This window comes from Ammospiza nelsoni, chromosome 3 (assembly GCF_027579445.1).
Source record: "Ammospiza nelsoni isolate bAmmNel1 chromosome 3, bAmmNel1.pri, whole genome shotgun sequence".
NCBI lineage: Eukaryota > Metazoa > Chordata > Aves > Passeriformes > Passerellidae > Ammospiza > Ammospiza nelsoni.
In genome coordinates, this window is record NC_080635.1 from 107,505,179 (window position 1) to 107,526,322 (window position 21,144).

Below are 21,144 nucleotides of genomic sequence, written 5' to 3' on the forward strand. Positions count from 1 at the left end.
GCCATCAAGTGCAGGCATATGTAGTAAAACTTGCCAAAACTGATCCCTACTGAAGGCCAAAACAGATAAGAAGGACTTACAAACACGCTGGAATGGAGATACCATCAAAGGAATTTCAATTGGAGGAGAAAAAAACAGAATTTGGGAAATTTTGTGACTCTAAGGAAATGGCCCAGGATTATATCAGGGGCAGTGCAAGTGACCAAAACAGGCCAAAACTAAGCTCACAGAGGTTGCAAAAGCAGGGGAAAAAGACAATAGGGAAGACAAAACTTGTAGGAGAAGATATGAGGGACATGGCATGGATACTTAAAAAAAAGGAAAAAATCTTTCCCAAAGTCAAAGCCATCAAAAGGCATGGCAGGCCATACGCCATCAAGTGCAGGCACATGCAGCAAAACTTGCCAAAACTGATCCCTACTGAAGGCCAAAACAGATAAGAAGGACTTACAAACACGCTGGAATGGAGATACCATCAAAGGAATTTCAATTGGAGGAGAAAAAAACAAAATTTGGGAAATTTTGTGACTCTAAGGAAATGGCCCAGGATTATATCAGGGGCAGTGCAAAGGACCAAAACATGCCAAAACTAAGCTCACAGAGGTTGCAAAAGCAGGGGAAAAAGACAATAGGGAAGACAAAACTTGTAGGAGAAGATATGAGGGACATGGCATGGATACTTAAAAAAAAGGAAAAAATCTTTCCCAAAGTCAAAGCCATCAAAAGGCATGGCATGCCATCAAGGACAGGGACATGCACCAAAGATTCCTCTATTGGTCCCCATTGAAATCGCAAGATTCCTTTTCCCTTCCCGAAAGGAAATTTCATTTCCTTTCGGGAAGGGAAAAGGAATCTTGCGACTCCCAAAAGAAAGGCTTACAAACACTCTGGAAAGGAGATAGCTTCAAATGAAATGCAATTGAAAAAACCAGAAAATCGGGAATTTTAGTGTCTTCAAAAAATAGCCTGTGAGGAAATCAGCTGCATTGCAAGTGACCAAAACATGCCAAAACTAAGCTCACAGTTGTTAAAAAGCAGGGGAAAAAGACAAAAAGGAAGACAAAACTTGTAGGAGAAGATATGAGGGACATGGCATGGATACCTAAAAAAAAGGAAAAAATTTTTCCCAAAGTCAAAGCCATCAAAATGCAGGCAGGCCATACGCCATCAAGTGCAGGCATATGTAGCAAAACTTGCCAAAACTGATCCCTACTGAAGGCCAAAACAGATAAGAAGGACTTACAAACACGCTGGAATGGAGATACCATCAAAGGAATTTCAATTGGAGGAGAAAAAAACAAAATTTGGGAAATTTTGTGACTCTAAGGAAATGGCCCAGGATTATATCAGGGGCAGTGCAAGTGACCAAAACAGGCCAAAACTAAGCTCACAGAGGTTGCAAAAGCAGGGGAAACAGACAAAAAGGAAGACAAAACTTGTAGGAGAAGATATGAGGGACATGGCATGGATACTTAAAAAAAAGGAAAAAATCTTTCCCAAAGTCAAAGCCATCAAAAGGCATGGCAGGCCATACGCCATCAAGTGCAGGCACATGCAGCAAAACTTGCCAAAACTGATCCCTACTGAAGGCCAAAACAGATAAGTAGGACTTACAAAAACGCTGGAATGGAGATACCATCAAAGGAATTTCAATTGGAGGAGAAAAAAACAAAATTTGGGAAATTTTGTGACTCTAAGGAAATGGCCCAGGATTATATCAGGGGCAGTGCAAGTGACCAAAACAGGCCAAAACTAAGCTCACAGAGGTTGCAAAAGCAGGGGAAACAGACAAAAAGGAAGACAAAACTTGTAGGAGAAGATATGAGGGACATGGCATGGATACCTAAAAAAAAGGAAAAAATTTTTCCCAAAGTCAAAGCCATCAAAATGCAGGCAGGCCATACGCCATCAAGTGCAGGCACATGCAGCAAAACTTGCCAAAACTGATCCCTACTGAAGGCCAAAACAGATAAGAAGGACTTACAAACACGCTGGAATGGAGATACCATCAAAGGAATTTCAATTGGAGGAGAAAAAAAACAAAATTTGGGAAATTTTGTGACTCTAAGGAAATGGCCCAGGATTATATCAGGGGCAGTGCAAGTGACCAAAACAGGCCAAAACTAAGCTCACAGAGGTTGCAAAAGCAGGGGAAACAGACAAAAAGGAAGACAAAACTTGTAGGAGAAGATATGAGGGACATGGCATGGATACTTAAAAAAAAGGAAAAAATCTTTCCCAAAGTCAAAGTCATCAAAAGGCATGGCATGCCATCAAGGACAGGGACATGCACCAAAGATTCCTCTATTGGTCCCCATTGAAATCGCAAGATTCCATTTCCCTTCCCGAAAGGAAATGAAATTTCCTTTCGGGAAGGGAAAAGGAATCTTGCGACTCCCAAAAGAAAGGCTTACAAACACTCTGGAAAGGAGATAGCTTCAAATGAAATGCAATTGAAAAAAGCAGAAAATCGGGAATTTTAGTGTCTTCAAAAAATAGCCTGTGAGGAAATCAGCTGCATTGCAAGTGACCAAAACATGCCAAAACTAAGCTCACAGTTGTTAAAAAGCAGGGGAAAAAGACAAAAAGGAAGACAAAACTTGTAGGAGAAGATATGAGGGACATGGCATGGATACCTAAAAAAAAGGAAAAAATTTTTCCCAAAGTCAAAGCCATCAAAATGCAGGCAGGCCATACGCCATCAAGTGCAGGCATATGTAGCAAAACTTGCCAAAACTGATCCCTACTGAAGGCCAAAACAGATAAGAAGGACTTACAAACACGCTGGAATGGAGATACCATCAAAGGAATTTCAATTGGAGGAGAAAAAAACAAAATTTGGGAAATTTTGTGACTCTAAGGAAATGGCCCAGGATTATATCAGGGGCAGTGCAAGTGACCAAAACAGGCCAAAACTAAGCTCACAGAGGTTGCAAAAGCAGGGGAAAAAGACAATAGGGAAGACAAAACTTGTAGGAGAAGATATGAGGGACATGGCATGGATACTTAAAAAAAAGGAAAAAATCTTTCCCAAAGTCAAAGCCATCAAAAGGCATGGCAGGCCATACGCCATCAAGTGCAGGCACATGCAGCAAAACTTGCCAAAACTGATCCCTACTGAAGGCCAAAACAGATAAGTAGGACTTACAAAAACGCTGGAATGGAGATACCATCAAAGGAATTTCAATTGGAGGAGAAAAAAACAAAATTTGGGAAATTTTGTGACTCTAAGGAAATGGCCCAGGATTATATCAGGGGCAGTGCAAGTGACCAAAACAGGCCAAAACTAAGCTCACAGAGGTTGCAAAAGCAGGGGAAACAGACAAAAAGGAAGACAAAACTTGTAGGAGAAGATATGAGGGACATGGCATGGATACTTAAAAAAAAGGAAAAAATCTTTCCCAAAGTCAAAGCCATCAAAATGCAGGCAGGCCATACGCCATCAAGAGCAGGCACATGCAGCAAAACTTGCCAAAACTGATCCCTACTGAAGGCCAAAACAGATAAGAAGGACTTACAAACACGCTGGAATGGAGATACCATCAAAGGAATTTCAATTGGAGGAGAAAAAAAGAAAATTTGGGAAATTTTGTGACTCTAAGGAAATGGCCCAGGATTATATCAGGGGCAGTGCAAAGGACCAAAACATGCCAAAACTAAGCTCACAGAGGTTGCAAAAGCAGGGGAAAAAGACAATAGGGAAGACAAAACTTGTAGGAGAAGATAGGAGGGACATGGCATGGATACTTAAAAAAAAGGAAAAAATCTTTCCCAAAGTCAAAGCCATCAAAAGGCATGGCAGGCCATACGCCATCAAGTGCAGGCACATGCAGCAAAACTTGCCAAAACTGATCCCTACTGAAGGCCAAAACAGATAAGAAGGACTTACAAACACGCTGGAATGGAGATACCATCAAAGGAATTTCAATTGGAGGAGAAAAAAACAAAATTTGGGAAATTTTGTGACTCTAAGGAAATGGCCCAGGATTATATCAGGGGCAGTGCAAAGGACCAAAACATGCCAAAACTAAGCTCACAGAGGTTGCAAAAGCAGGGGAAAAAGACAATAGGGAAGACAAAACTTGTAGGAGAAGATAGGAGGGACATGGCATGGATACTTAAAAAAAAGGAAAAAATCTTTCCCAAAGTCAAAGCCATCAAAAGGCATGGCATGCCATCAAGGACAGGGACATGCACCAAAGATTCCTCTATTGGTCCCCATTGAAATCGCAAGATTCCTTTTCCCTTCCCGAAAGGAAATTTCATTTCCTTTCGGGAAGGGAAAAGGAATCTTGCGACTCCCAAAAGAAAGGCTTACAAACACTCTGGAAAGGAGATAGCTTCAAATGAAATGCAATTGAAAAAACCAGAAAATCGGGAATTTTAGTGTCTTCAAAAAATAGCCTGTGAGGAAATCAGCTGCATTGCAAGTGACCAAAACATGCCAAAACTAAGCTCACAGAGGTTGCAAAAGCAGGGGAAACAGACAAAAAGGAAGACAAAACTTGTAGGAGAAGATATGAGGGACATGGCATGGATACCTAAAAAAAAGGAAAAAATTTTTCCCAAAGTCAAAGCCATCAAAATGCAGGCAGGCCATACGCCATCAAGTGCAGGCATATGTAGCAAAACTTGCCAAAACTGATCCCTACTGAAGGCCAAAACAGATAAGAAGGACTTACAAACACGCTGGAATGGAGATACCATCAAAGGAATTTCAATTGGAGGAGAAAAAAACAAAATTTGGGAAATTTTGTGACTCTAAGGAAATGGCCCAGGATTATATCAGGGGCAGTGCAAGTGACCAAAACAGGCCAAAACTAAGCTCACAGAGGTTGCAAAAGCAGGGGAAACAGACAAAAAGGAAGACAAAACTTGTAGGAGAAGATATGAGGGACATGGCATGGATACTTAAAAAAAAGGAAAAAATCTTTCCCAAAGTCAAAGCCATCAAAAGGCATGGCAGGCCATACGCCATCAAGAGCAGGCACATGCAGCAAAACTTGCCAAAACTGATCCCTACTGAAGGCCAAAACAGATAAGAAGGACTTACAAACACGCTGGAATGGAGATACCATCAAAGGAATTTCAATTGGAGGAGAAAAAAACAAAATTTGGGAAATTTTGTGACTCTAAGGAAATGGCCCAGGATTATATCAGGGGCAGTGCAAAGGACCAAAACATGCCAAAACTAAGCTCACAGAGGTTGCAAAAGCAGGGGAAAAAGACAATAGGGAAGACAAAACTTGTAGGAGAAGATATGAGGGACATGGCATGGATACTTAAAAAAAAGGAAAAAATCTTTCCCAAAGTCAAAGCCATCAAAAGGCATGGCATGCCATCAAGGACAGGGACATGCACCAAAGATTCCTCTATTGGTCCCCATTGAAATCGCAAGATTCCTTTTCCCTTCCCGAAAGGAAATTTCATTTCCTTTCGGGAAGGGAAAAGGAATCTTGCGACTCCCAAAAGAAAGGCTTACAAACACTCTGGAAAGGAGATAGCTTCAAATGAAATGCAATTGAAAAAACCAGAAAATCGGGAATTTTAGTATCTTCAAAAAATAGTCTGTGAGGAAATCAGCTGCATTGCAAGTGACCAAAACATGCCAAAACTAAGCTCACAGTTGTTAAAAAGCAGGGGAAAAAGACAAAAAGGAAGACAAAACTTGTAGGAGAAGATATGAGGGACATGGCATGGATACTTAAAAAAAAGGAAAAAATCTTTCCCAAAGTCAAAGCCATCAAAAGGCATGGCAGGCCATACGCCATCAAGTGCAGGCACTTGCAGCAAACCTTGCCAAAACTGATCCCTACTGAACGCCAAAACAGATAAGTAGGACTTACAAAAACGCTGGAATGGAGATACCATCAAAGGAATTTCAATTGGAGGAGAAAAAAACAAAATTTGGGAAATTTTGTGACTCTAAGGAAATGGCCCAGGATTATATCAGGGGCAGTGCAAGTGACCAAAACAGGCCAAAACTAAGCTCACAGAGGTTGCAAAAGCAGGGGAAACAGACAAAAAGGAAGACAAAACTTGTAGGAGAAGATATGAGGGACATGGCATGGATACCTAAAAAAAAGGAAAAAATTTTTCCCAAAGTCAAAGCCATCAAAATGCAGGCAGGCCATACGCCATCAAGTGCAGGCACATGCAGCAAAACTTGCCAAAACTGATCCCTACTGAAGGCCAAAACAGATAAGAAGGACTTACAAACACGCTGGAATGGAGATACCATCAAAGGAATTTCAATTGGAGGAGAAAAAAACAAAATTTGGGAAATTTTGTGACTCTAAGGAAATGGCCCAGGATTATATCAGGGGCAGTGCAAGTGACCAAAACAGGCCAAAACTAAGCTCACAGATGTTGCAAAAGCAGGGGAAACAGACAAAAAGGAAGACAAAACTTGTAGGAGAAGATATGAGGGACATGGCATGGATACTTAAAAAAAAGGAAAAAATCTTTCCCAAAGTCAAAGTCATCAAAAGGCATGGCATGCCATCAAGGACAGGGACATGCACCAAAGATTCCTCTATTGGTCCCCATTGAAATCGCAAGATTCCATTTCCCTTCCCGAAAGGAAATGAAATTTCCTTTCGGGAAGGGAAAAGGAATCTTGCGACTCCCAAAAGAAAGGCTTACAAACACTCTGGAAAGGAGATAGCTTCAAATGAAATGCAATTGAAAAAAGCAGAAAATCGGGAATTTTAGTGTCTTCAAAAAATAGCCTGTGAGGAAATCAGCTGCATTGCAAGTGACCAAAACATGCCAAAACTAAGCTCACAGTTGTTAAAAAGCAGGGGAAAAAGACAAAAAGGAAGACAAAACTTGTAGGAGAAGATATGAGGGACATGGCATGGATACCTAAAAAAAAGGAAAAAATTTTTCCCAAAGTCAAAGCCATCAAAATGCAGGCAGGCCATACGCCATCAAGTGCAGGCATATGTAGCAAAACTTGCCAAAACTGATCCCTACTGAAGGCCAAAACAGATAAGAAGGACTTACAAACACGCTGGAATGGAGATACCATCAAAGGAATTTCAATTGGAGGAGAAAAAAACAAAATTTGGGAAATTTTGTGACTCTAAGGAAATGGCCCAGGATTATATCAGGGGCAGTGCAAAGGACCAAAACATGCCAAAACTAAGCTCACAGAGGTTGCAAAAGCAGGGGAAAAAGACAATAGGGAAGACAAAACTTGTAGGAGAAGATATGAGGGACATGGCATGGATACTTAAAAAAAAGGAAAAAATCTTTCCCAAAGTCAAAGCCATCAAAAGGCATGGCATGCCATCAAGGACAGGGACATGCACCAAAGATTCCTCTATTGGTCCCCATTGAAATCGCAAGATTCCTTTTCCCTTCCCGAAAGGAAATTTCATTTCCTTTCGGGAAGGGAAAAGGAATCTTGCGACTCCCAAAAGAAAGGCTTACAAACACTCTGGAAAGGAGATAGCTTCAAATGAAATGCAATTGAAAAAACCAGAAAATCGGGAATTTTAGTGTCTTCAAAAAATAGCCTGTGAGGAAATCAGCTGCATTGCAAGTGACCAAAACATGCCAAAACTAAGCTCACAGTTGTTAAAAAGCAGGGGAAAAAGACAAAAAGGAAGACAAAACTTGTAGGAGAAGATATGAGGGACATGGCATGGATACCTAAAAAAAAGGAAAAAATTTTTCCCAAAGTCAAAGCCATCAAAATGCAGGCAGGCCATACGCCATCAAGTGCAGGCACATGCAGCAAAACTTGCCAAAACTGATCCCTACTGAAGGCCAAAACAGATAAGAAGGACTTACAAACACGCTGGAATGGAGATACCATCAAAGGAATTTCAATTGGAGGAGAAAAAAACAAAATTTGGGAAATTTTGTGACTCTAAGGAAATGGCCCAGGATTATATCAGGGGCAGTGCAAGTGACCAAAACAGGCCAAAACTAAGCTCACAGATGTTGCAAAAGCAGGGGAAACAGACAAAAAGGAAGACAAAACTTGTAGGAGAAGATATGAGGGACATGGCATGGATACTTAAAAAAAAGGAAAAAATCTTTCCCAAAGTCAAAGTCATCAAAAGGCATGGCATGCCATCAAGGACAGGGACATGCACCAAAGATTCCTCTATTGGTCCCCATTGAAATCGCAAGATTCCATTTCCCTTCCCGAAAGGAAATGAAATTTCCTTTCGGGAAGGGAAAAGGAATCTTGCGACTCCCAAAAGAAAGGCTTACAAACACTCTGGAAAGGAGATAGCTTCAAATGAAATGCAATTGAAAAAAGCAGAAAATCGGGAATTTTAGTGTCTTCAAAAAATAGCCTGTGAGGAAATCAGCTGCATTGCAAGTGACCAAAACATGCCAAAACTAAGCTCACAGATGTTAAAAAGCAGGGGAAAAAGACACACAGGAAGACAAAACTTGTAGGAGAAGATATGAGGGACATGGCATGGATACTTAAAAAAAAGGAAAAAATCTTTCCCAAAGTCAAAGCCATCAAAATGCAGGCAGGCCATACGCCATCAAGTGCAGGCACATGCAGCAAAACTTGCCAAAACTGATCCCTACTGAAGGCCAAAACAGATAAGAAGGACTTACAAAAATGCTGGAATGGAGATACCATCAAAGGAATTTCAATTGGAGGAGAAGAAAACAAAATTTGGGAAATTTTGTGACTCTAAGGAAATGGCCCAGGACTACATCAGCGGCAGTTCAAAGGACCAAAACATTCCAAAACTAAGCTCACAGAGGTTGCAAAAGCAGGGGAAAAAGACAATAGGGAAGACAAAACTTGTAGGAGAAGATATGAGGGACATGGCATGGATACTTAAAAAAAAGGAAAAAATTTTTCCCAAAGTCAAAGCCATCAAAATGCAGGCAGGCCATACGCCATCAAGTGCAGGCACATGCAGCAAAACTTGCCAAAACTGATCCCTACTGAAGGCCAAAACAGATAAGAAGGACTTACAAACATGCTGGAATGGAGATACCATCAAAGGAATTGCAATTGGAGGAGAAAAAAACAAAATTTGGGAAATTTTGTGACTCTAAGGAAATGGCCCAGGATTATATCAGGGGCAGTGCAAGTGACCAAAACATGCCAAAACTAAGCTCACAGATGTTGCAAAAGCAGGGGAAAAAGACAATAGGGAAGACAAAACTTGTAGGAGAAGATAGGAGGGACATGGCATGGATACTTAAAAAAAAGGAAAAAAATCTTTCCCAAAGTCAAAGCCATCAAAAGGCATGGCATGCCATCAAGGACAGGGACATGCACCAAAGATTCCTCTATTGGTCCCCATTGAAATCGCAAGATTCCTTTTCCCTTCCCAAAAGGAAATGAAATTTCCTTTCGGGAAGGGAAAAGGAATCTTGCGACTCCGAAAAGAAAGGCTTACAAACACTCTGGAAAGGAGATAGCTTCAAATGAAATGCAATTGAAAAAAGCAGAAAATCGGGAATTTTAGTGTCTTCAAAAAATAGCCTGTGAGGAAATCAGCTGCATTGCAAGTGACCAAAACATGCCAAAACTAAGCTCACAGTTGTTAAAAAGCAGGAGAAAAAGACAAAAAGGAAGACAAAACTTGTAAGAGAACATATGAGGGACATGGCATGGATACTTAAAAAAAAGGAAAAAATCTTTCCCAAAGTCAAAGCCATCAAAATGCAGGCGGGCCATACGCCATCAAGTGCAGGCATATGTAGCAAAACTTGCCAAAACTGATCCCTACTGAAGGCCAAAACAGATAAGAAGGACTTACAAACATGCTGGAATGGAGATACCATCAAAGGAATTTCAATTGGAGGAGAAAAAAACAAAATTTGGGAAATTTTGTGACTCTAAGGAAATGGCCCAGGACTACATCAGCGGCAGTTCAAAGGAACAAAACATTCCAAAACTAAGCTCACAGAGGTTGCAAAAGCAGGGGACAAAGACAAAAAGGAAGACAAAACTTGTAGGAGAAGATATGAGGGACATGGCATGGATACTTAAAAAAAAGGAAAAAATTTTTCCCAAAGTCAAAGCCATCAAAATGCAGGCAGGCCATACGCCATCAAGTGCAGGCACATGCAGCAAAACTTGCCAAAACTGATCCCTACTGAAGGCCAAAACAGATAAGAAGGACTTACAAACATGCTGGAACGGAGATACCATCAAAGGAATTGCAATTGGAGGAGAAAAAAACAAAATTTGGGAAATATTGTGACTCTAAGGAAATGGCCCAGGATTATATCAGGGGCAGTGCAAGTGACCAAACATGCCAAAACTAAGCTCACAGATGTTGCAAAAGCAGGGGAAAAAGACAATAGGGAAGACAAAACTTGTAGGAGAAGATAGGAGGGACATGGCATGGATACTTAAAAAAAAGGAAAAAAATCTTTCCCAAAGTCAAAGCCATCAAAAGGCATGACATGCCATCAAGGACAGGGACATGCACCAAAGATTCCTCTATTGGTCCCCATTGAAATCGCAAGATTCCTTTTCCCTTCCCGAAAGGAAATGAAATTTCCTTTCGGGAAGGGAAAAGGAATCTTGCGACTCCCAAAAGAAAGGCTTACAAACACTCTGGAAAGGAGATAGCTTCAAATGAAATGCAATTGAAAAAAGCAGAAAATCGGGAATTTTAGTGTCTTCAAAAAATAGCCTGTGAGGAAATCAGCTGCATTGCAAGTGACCAAAACATGCCAAAACTAAGCTCACAGAGGTTGCAAAAGCAGGGGACAAAGACAAAAAGGAAGACAAAACTTGTAGGAGAAGATATGAGGGACATGGCATGGATACTTAAAAATAGGAAAAAATTTTTCCCAAAGTCAAAGCCATCAAAATGCAGGCAGGCCATACGCCATCAAGTGCAGGCACATGCAGCAAAACTTGCCAAAACTGATCCCTACTGAAGGCCAAAACAGATAAGAAGGACTTACAAACACGCTGGAATGGAGATACCATCAAAGGAATTTCAATTGGAGGAGAAAAAAACAAAATTTGGGAAATTTTGTGACTCGAAGGAAATGGCCCAGGATTATATCAGGGGCAGTGCAAGTGACCAAAACATGCCAAATCTAAGCTCACAGATGTTAAAAAGCAGGGGAAAAAGACAAAAAGGAAGACAAAACTTGTAGGAGAAGATAGGAGGGACATGGCATGGATACTTAAAAAAAAGGAAAAAAATCTTTCCCAAAGTCAAAGCCATCAAATTGCAGGCAGGCCATACGCCATCAAGTGCAGGCACATGCAGCAAAACTTGCCAAAACTGATCCCTACTGAAGGCCAAAACAGATAAGAAGGACTTACAAACATGCTGGATGGAGATTCCATCAAAGGAATTTCAATTGGAGGAGAAGAAAACAAAATTTGGGAAATTTTGTGACTCTAAGGAAATGGCCCAGGACTATATCAGGGGCAGTGCAAAGGACCAAAACATGCCAAAACTAAGCTCACAGATGTTGCAAAAGCAGGGGAAAAAGACAATAGGGAAGACAAAACTTGTAGGAGAAGATAGGAGGGACATGGCATGGATACTTAAAAAAAAGGAAAAAAATCTTTCCCAAAGTCAAGGCCATCAAAAGGCATGGCATGCCATCAAGGACAGGGACATGCACCAAAGATTCCTCTATTGGTCCCCATTGAAATCGCAAGATTCCTTTTCCCTTCCCGAAAGGAAATTTCATTTCCTTTCGGGAAGGAAAAAGGAATCTTGCGACTCCCAAAAGAAAGGCTTACAAACACTCTGGAAAGGAGATAGCTTCAAATGAAATGCAATTGAAAAAAGCAGAAAATCGGAAATTTTAGTGTCTTCAAAAAATAGCCTGTGAGGAAATCAGCTGCATTGCAAGTGACCAAAACATGCCAAAACTAAGCTCACAGTTGTTAAAAAGCAGGGGAAAAAGACAAAAAGGAAGACAAAACTTGTAGGAGAAGATATGAGGCACATGGCATGGATACTTAAAAAAAAGGAAAAAATTTTTCCCAAAGTCAAAGCCATCAAAATGCAGGCAGGCCATACGCCATCAAGTGCAGGCACATGCAGTAAAACTTGCCAAAACTGATCCCTACTGAAGGCCAAAACAGATAAGAAGGACTTACAAAAATGCTGGAATTGAGATTCCATCAAAGGAATTTCAATTGGAGGAGAAAAAAACAAAATTTGGGAAATTTTGTGACTCTAAGGAAATGGCCCAGGACTACATCAGCGGCAGTTCAAAGGACCAAAACATTCCAAAACTAAGCTCACAGAGGTTGCAAAAGCAGGGGAAAAAGACAAAAAGGAAGACAAAACTTGTAGGAGAAGATATGAGGGACATGGCATGGATACTTAAAAAAAAGGAAAAAATTTTTCCCAAAGTCAAAGCCATCAAAATGCAGGCGGGCCATACGCCATCATGTGCAGGCATATGTAGCAAAACTTGCCAAAACTGATCCCTACTGAAGGCCAAAACAGATAAGAAGGACTTACAAACACGCTGGAATGGAGATTCCATCAAAGGAATTTCAATTGGAGGAGAAAAAAACAAAATTTGGGAAATTTTGTGACTCTAAGGAAATGGCCCAGGATTATATCAGGGGCAGTTCAAAGGACCAAAACATTCCAAAACTAAGCTCACAGAGGTTGCAAAAGCAGGGGACAAAGACAAAAAGGAAGACAAAACTTGTAGGAGAAGATAGGAGGGACATGGCATGGATACTTAAAAAAAAGGAAAAAATTTTTCCCAAAGTCAAAGCCATCAAAATGCAGGCAGGCCATACGCCATCAAGTGCAGGCAAATGCAGCAAAACTTGCCAAAACTGATCCCTACTGAAGGCCAAAACAGATAAGAAAGACTTACAAACATGCTGGAATGGAGATACCATCAAAAGAATTGCAATTGGAGGAGAAAAAAACAAAATTTGGGAAATTTTGTGACTCTAAGGAAATGGCCCAGGATTATATCAGGGGCAGTGCAAAGGACCAAAAGATGCCAAAACTAAGCTCACAGAGGTTGCAAAAGCAGGGGAAAAAGACAATAGGGAAGACAAAACTTGTAGGAGAAGATAGGAGGGACATGGCATGGATACTTAAAAAAAAGGAAAAAAATCTTTCCCAAAGTCAAAGCCATCAAAAGGCATGGCATGCCATCAAGGACAGGGACATGCACCAAAGATTCCTCTATTGGTCCCCATTGAAATCGCAAGATTCCTTTTCCCTTCCCGAAAGGAAATTTCATTTCCTTTCGGGAAGGGAAAAGGAATCCTGCGACTCCCAAAAGAAAGGCTTACAAACACTCTGGAAAGGAGATATCTTCAAATGAAATGCAATTGAAAAAAGCAGAAAATCGGGAATTTTAGTGTCTTCAAAAAATAGCCTGTGAGGAAATCAGCTGCATTGCAAGTGACCAAAACATGCCAAAACTAAGCTCACAGATGTTAAAAAGCAGGGGAAAAAGACAAAAAGGAAGACAAAACTTGTAGGAGAAGATATGAGGGACATGGCATGGATACCTAAAAAAAAGGAAAAAATTTTTCCCAAAGTCAAAGCCATCAAAATGCAGGCAGGCCATACGCCATCAAGTGCAGGCACATGCAGCAAAACTTGCCAAAACTGATCCCTACTGAAGGCCAAAACAGATAAGAAGGACTTACAAAAATGCTGGAATGGAGATACCATCAAAGGAATTTCAATTGGAGGAGAAGAAAACAAAATTTGGGAAATTTTGTGACTCTAAGGAAATGGCCCAGGACTACATCAGCGGCAGTTCAAAGGACCAAAACATTTTAAAACTAAGCTCACAGAGGTTGCAAAAGCAGGGGAAAAAGACAAAAAGGAAGACAAAACTTGTAGGAGAAGATATGAGGGACATGGCATGGATACTTAAAAAAAAGGAAAAAATTTTTCCCAAAGTCAAAGCCATCAAAAATGCCGGCAGGCCATACGCCATCAAGTGCAGGCACATGCAGCAAAACTTGCCAAAACTGATCCCTACTGAAGGCCAAAACAGATAAGAAGGACTTACAAACATGCTGGAATGGAGATACCATCAAAGGAATTGCAATTGGAGGAGAAAAAAACAAAATTTGGGAAATTTTGTGACTCTAAGGAAATGGCCCAGGATTATATCAGGGGCAGTGCAAGTGACCAAAACATGCCAAAACTAAGCTCACAGATGTTGCAAAAGCAGGGGAAAAAGACAATAGGGAAGACAAAACTTGTAGGAGAAGATAGGAGGGACATGGCATGGATACTTAAAAAAAAGGAAAAAAATCTTTCCCAAAGTCAAAGCCATCAAAAGGCATGGCATGCCATCAAGGACAGGGACATGCACCAAAGATTCCTCTATTGGTCCCCATTGAAATCGCAAGATTCCTTTTCCCTTCCCGAAAGGAAATTTCATTTCCTTTCGGGAAGGGAAAAGGAATCTTGCGACTCCCAAAAGAAAGGCTTACAAACACTCTGGAAAGGAGATAGCTTCAAATGAAATGCAATTGAAAAAAGCAGAAAATCGGGAATTTTAGTGTCTTCAAAAAATAGCCTGTGAGGAAATCAGCTGCATTGCAAGTGACCAAAACATGCCAAAACTAAGCTCACAGTTGTTAAAAAGCAGGGGAAAAAGACAAAAAGGAAGACAAAACTTGTAGGAGAAGATATGAGGGACATGGCATGGATACCTAAAAAAAAGGAAAAAATTTTTCCCAAAGTCAAAGCCATCAAAATGCAGTCAGGCCATACGCCATCAAGTGCAGGCACATGCAGCAAAACTTGCCAAAACTGATCCCTACTGAAGGCCAAAATAGATAAGAAGGACTTACAAAAATGCTGGAATGGAGATACCATCAAAGGAATTTCAATTGGAGGAGAAAAAAACAAAATTTGGGAAATTTTGTGACTCTAAGGAAATGGCCCAGGACTACATCAGCGGCAGTGCAAAGGACCAAAACATTCCAAAACTAAGCTCACAGAGGTTGCAAAAGCAGGGGAAAAAGACAAAAAGGAAGACAAAACTTGTAGGAGAAGATATGAGGGACATGGCATGGATACTTAAAAAAAAGGAAAAAATTTTTCCCAAAGTCAAAGCCATCAAAATGCAGGCAGGCCATACGCCATCAAGTGCAGGCACATGCAGCAAAACTTGCCAAAACTGATCCCTACTGAAGGCCAAAACAGATAAGAAGGACTTACAAACATGCTGGAATGGAGATACCATCAAAAGAATTGCAATTGGAGGAGAAAAAAACAAAATTTGGGAAATTTTGTGACTCTAAGGAAATGGCCAGGACTATATCAGGGGCAGTGCAAAGGACCAAAAGATGCCAAAACTAAGCTCACAGAGGTTGCAAAAGCAGGGGAAAAAGACAATAGGGAAGACAAAACTTGTAGGAGAAGATAGGAGGGACATGGCATGGATACTTAAAAAAAACGAAAAAAATCTTTCCCAAAGTCAAAGCCATCAAAAGGCATGGCATGCCATCAAGGACAGGGACATGCATCAAAGATTCCTCTATTGGTCCCCATTGAAATCGCAAGATTCCTTTTCCCTTCCCGAAAGGAAATTTCATTTCCTTTCGGGAAGGGAAAAGGAATCTTGCGACTCCCAAAAGAAAGGCTTACAAACACTCTGGAAAGGAGATAGCTTCAAATGAAATGCAATTGAAAAAAGCAGAAAATCGGGAATTTTAGTGTCTTCAAAAAATAGCCTGTGAGGAAATCAGCTGCATTGCAAGTGACCAAAACATGCCAAAACTAAGCTCACAGATGTTAAAAAGCAGGGGAAAAAGACACACAGGAAGACAAAACTTGTAGGAGAAGATATGAGGGACATGGCATGGATACTTAAAAAAAAGGAAAAAATTTTTCCCAAAGTCAAAGCCATCAAAATGCAGGCAGGCCATACGCCATCAAGTGCAGGCACATGCAGCAAAACTTGCCAAAACTGATCCCTACTGAAGGCCAAAACAGATAAGAAGGACTTACAAACATGCTGGAATGGAGATACCATCAAAGGAATTTCAATTGGAGGAGAAAAAAACAAAATTTGGGAAATTTTGTGACTCTAAGGAAATGGCCCAGGATTATATCAGGGGCAGTGCAAGTGACCAAAACATGCCAAAACTAAGCTCACAGAGGTTGCAAAAGCAGGGGAAAAAGACAATAGGGAAGACAAAACTTGCAGGAGAAGATAGGAGGGACATGGCATGGATACTTAAAAAAAAGGAAAAAAATCTTTCCCAAAGTCAAAGCCATCAAAAGGCATGGCATGCCATCAAGGACAGGGACATGCACCAAAGATTCCTCTATTGGTCCCCATTGAAATTGCAAGATTCCTTTTCCCTTCCCGAAAGGAAATGAAATTTCCTTTCGGGAAGGGAAAAGGAATCTTGCGACTCCGAAAAGAAAGGCTTACAAACACTCTGGAAAGGAGATAGCTTCAAATGAAATGCAATTGAAAAAAGCAGAAAATCGGGAATTTTAGTGTCTTCAAAAAATAGCCTGTGAGGAAATCAGCTGCATTGCAAGTGACCAAAACATGCCAAAACTAAGCTCACAGTTGTTAAAAAGCAGGAGAAAAAGACAAAAAGGAAGACAAAACTTGTAAGAGAACATATGAGGGACATGGCATGGATACTTAAAAAAAAGGAAAAAATCTTTCCCAAAGTCAAAGCCATCAAAATGCAGGCGGGCCATACGCCATCAAGTGCAGGCATATGTAGCAAAACTTGCCAAAACTGATCCCTACTGAAGGCCAAAACAGATAAGAAGGACTTACAAACATGCTGGAATGGAGATACCATCAAAGGAATTTCAATTGGAGGAGAAAAAAACAAAATTTGGGAAATTTTGTGACTCTAAGGAAATGGCCCAGGACTACATCAGCGGCAGTTCAAAGGACCAAAACATTCCAAAACTAAGCTCACAGAGGTTGCAAAAGCAGGGGACAAAGACAAAAAGGAAGACAAAACTTGTAGGAGAAGATATGAGGGACATGGCATGGATACTTAAAAAAAAGGAAAAAATTTTTCCCAAAGTCAAAGCCATCAAAATGCAGGCAGGCCATACGCCATCAAGTGCAGGCACATGCAGCAAAACTTGCCAAAACTGATCCCTACTGAAGGCCAAAACAGATAAGAAGGACTTACAAACATGCTGGAACGGAGATACCATCAAAGGAATTGCAATTGGAGGAGAAAAAAACAAAATTTGGGAAATATTGTGACTCTAAGGAAATGGCCCAGGATTATATCAGGGGCAGTGCAAGTGACCAAACATGCCAAAACTAAGCTCACAGATGTTGCAAAAGCAGGGGAAAAAGACAATAGGGAAGACAAAACTTGTAGGAGAAGATAGGAGGGACATGGCATGGATACTTAAAAAAAAGGAAAAAAATCTTTCCCAAAGTCAAAGCCATCAAAAGGCATGACATGCCATCAAGGACAGGGACATGCACCAAAGATTCCTCTATTGGTCCCCATTGAAATCGCAAGATTCCTTTTCCCTTCCAGAAAGGAAATGAAATTTCCTTTCGGGAAGGGAAAAGGAATCTTGCGACTCCCAAAAGAAAGGCTTACAAACACTCTGGAAAGGAGATAGCTTCAAATGAAATGCAATTGAAAAAAGCAGAAAATCGGGAATTTTAGTGTCTTCAAAAAATAGCCTGTGAGGAAATCAGCTGCATTGCAAGTGACCAAAACATGCCAAAACTAAGCTCACAGAGGTTGCAAAAGCAGGGGACAAAGACAAAAAGGAAGACAAAACTTGTAGGAGAAGATATGAGGGACATGGCATGGATACTTAAAAATAGGAAAAAATTTTTCCCAAAGTCAAAGCCATCAAAATGCAGGCAGGCAATACGCCATCAAGTGCAGGCACATGCAGCAAAACTTGCCAAAACTGATCCCTACTGAAGGCCAAAAGAGATAAGAAGGACTTACAAACACGCTGGAATGGAGATACCATCAAAGGAATTTCAATTGGAGGAGAAAAAAACAAAATTTGGGAAATTTTGTGACTCTAAGGAAATGGCCCAGGATTATATCAGGGGCAGTGCAAGTGACCAAAACATGCCAAAACTAAGCTCACAGAGGTTGCAAAAGCAGGGGAAACAGACAAAAAGGAAGACAAAACTTGTAGGAGAAGATATGAGGGACATGGCATGGATACTTAAAAAAAAGGAAAAAATTTTTCCCAAAGTCAAAGCCATCAAAATGCAGGCAGGCCATACGCCATCAAGTGCAGGCACATGCAGCAAAACTTGCCAAAACTGATCCCTACTGAAGGCCAAAACAGATAAGAAGGACTTACAAACACGGTGGAATGGTGATACCATCCACGGAATTTCAATTGGAGGAGAAAAAACCAAAATTTGGGAAATTTTGTGACTCGAAGGAAATGGCCCAGGATTATATCAGGGGCAGTGCAAGTGACCAAAACATGCCAAAACTAAGCTCACAGATGTTGCAAAAGCAGGGGAAAAAGACAATAGGGAAGACAAAACTTGTAGGAGAAGATAGGAGGGACATGGCATGGATACTTAAAAAAAAGGAAAAAAATCTTTCCCAAAGTCAAAGCCATCAAAAGGCATGGCATGCCATCAAGGACAGGGACATGCACCCAAGATTCCTCTATTGGTCCCCATTGAAATTGCAAGATTCCTTTTCCCTTCCCGAAAGGAAATGAAATTTCCTTTCGGGAAGGGAAAAGGAATCTTGCGACTCCGAAAAGAAAGGCTTACAAACACTCTGGAAAGGAGATAGCTTCAAATGAAATGCAATTGAAAAAAGCAGAAAATCGGGAATTTTAGTGTCTTCAAAAAATAGCCTGTGAGGAAATCAGCTGCATTGCAAGTGACCAAAACATGCCAAAACTAAGCTCACAGTTGTTAAAAAGCAGGAGAAAAAGACAAAAAGGAAGACAAAACTTGTAAGAGAACATATGAGGGACATGGCATGGATACTTAAAAAAAAGGAAAAAATCTTTCCCAAAGTCAAAGCCATCAAAATGCAGGCAGGCCATACGCCATCAAGTGCAGGCATATGTAGCAAAACTTGCCAAAACTGATCCCTACTGAAGGCCAAAACAGATAAGAAGGACTTACAAACATGCTGGAATGGAGATACCATCAAAGGAATTTCAATTGGAGGAGAAAAAAACAAAATTTGGGAAATTTTGTGACTCTAAGGAAATGGCCCAGGACTACATCAGCGGCAGTTCAAAGGACCAAAACATTCCAAAACTAAGCTCACAGAGGTTGCAAAAGCAGGGGACAAAGACAAAAAGGAAGACAAAACTTGTAGGAGAAGATATGAGGGACATGGCATGGATACTTAAAAAAAAGGAAAAAATTTTTCCCAAAGTCAAAGCCATCAAAATGCAGGCAGGCCATACGCCATCAAGTGCAGGCACATGCAGCAAAACTTGCCAAAACTGATCCCTACTGAAGGCCAAAACAGATAAGAAGGACTTACAAACATGCTGGAACGGAGATACCATCAAAGGAATTGCAATTGGAGGAGAAAAAAACAAAATTTGGGAAATATTGTGACTCTAAGGAAATGGCCCAGGATTATATCAGGGGCAGTGCAAGTGACCAAACATGCCAAAACTAAGCTCACAGATGTTGCAAAAGCAGGGGAAAAAGACAATAGGGAAGACAAAACTTGTAGGAGAAGATAGGAGGGACATGGCATGGATACTTAAAAAAAAGGAAAAAAATCTTTCCCAAAGTCAAAGCCATCAAAAGGCATGACATGCCATCAAGGACAGGGACATGCACCAAAGATTCCTCTATTGGTCCCCATTGAAATCGCAAGATTCCTTTTCCCTTCCAGAAAGGAAATGAAATTTCCTTTCGGGAAGGGAAAAGGAATCTTGCGACTCCCAAAAGAAAGGCTTACAAACACTCTGGAAAGGAGATAGCTTCAAATGAAATGCAATTGAAAAAAGCAGAAAATCGGGAATTTTAGTGTCTTCAAAAAATAGCCTGTGAGGAAATCAGCTGCATTGCAAGTGACCAAAACATGCCAAAACTAAGCTCACAGAGGTTGCAAAAGCAGGGGACAAAGACAAAAAGGAAGACAAAACTTGTAGGAGAAGATATGAGGGACATGGCATGGATACTTAAAAATAGGAAAAAATTTTTCCCAATGTCAAAGCCATCAAAATGCAGGCAGGCCATACGCCATCAAGTGCAGGCACATGCAGCAAAACTTGCCAAAACTGATCCCTACTGAAGGCCAAAACAGATAAGAAGGACTTACAAACACGCTGGAATGGAGATACCATCAAAGGAATTTCAATTGGAGGAGAAAAAAACAAAATTTGGGAAATTTTGTGACTCTAAGGAAATGGCCCAGGATTATATCAGGGGCAGTGCAAGTGACCAAAACATGCCAAAACTAAGCTCACAGAGGTTGCAAAAGCAGGGGAAAAAGACAATAGGGAAGACAAAACTTGTAGGAGAAGATATGAGGGACATGGCATGGATACTTAAAAAAAAGGAAAAAATTTTTCCCAAAGTCAAAGCCATCAAAATGCAGGCAGGCCATACGCCATCAAGTGCAGGCACATGCAGCAAAACTTGCCAAAACTGATCCCTACTGAAGGCCAAAACAGATAAGAAGGACTTACAAACACGGTGGAATGGTGATACCATCCACGGAATTTCAATTGGAGGAGAAAAAACCAAAATTTGGGAAATTTTGTGACTCGAAGGAAATGCCCCAGGATTATATCAGGGGCAGTGCAAGTGACCAAAACATGCCAAAACTAAGCTCACAGATGTTAAAAAGCAGGGGAAAAAGACAATAGGGAAGACAAAACTTGTAGGAGAAGATAGGAGGGACATGGCATGGATACTTAAAAAAAAGGAAAAAAATCTTTCCCAAAGTCAAAGCCATCAAATTGCAGGCAGGCCATACGCCATCAAGTGCAGGCACATGCAGCAAAACTTGCCAAAACTGATCCCTACTGAAGGCCAAAACAGATAAGAAGGACTTACAAAAATGCTGGAATTGAGATTCCATCAAAGGAATTTCAATTGGAGGAGAAGAAAACAAAATTTGGGAAATTTTGTGACTCTAAGGAAATGGCCCAGGACTATATCAGGGGCAGTGCAAAGGACCAAAAGATGCCAAAACTAAGCTCACAGATGTTGCAAAAGCAGGGGAAAAAGACAATAGGGAAG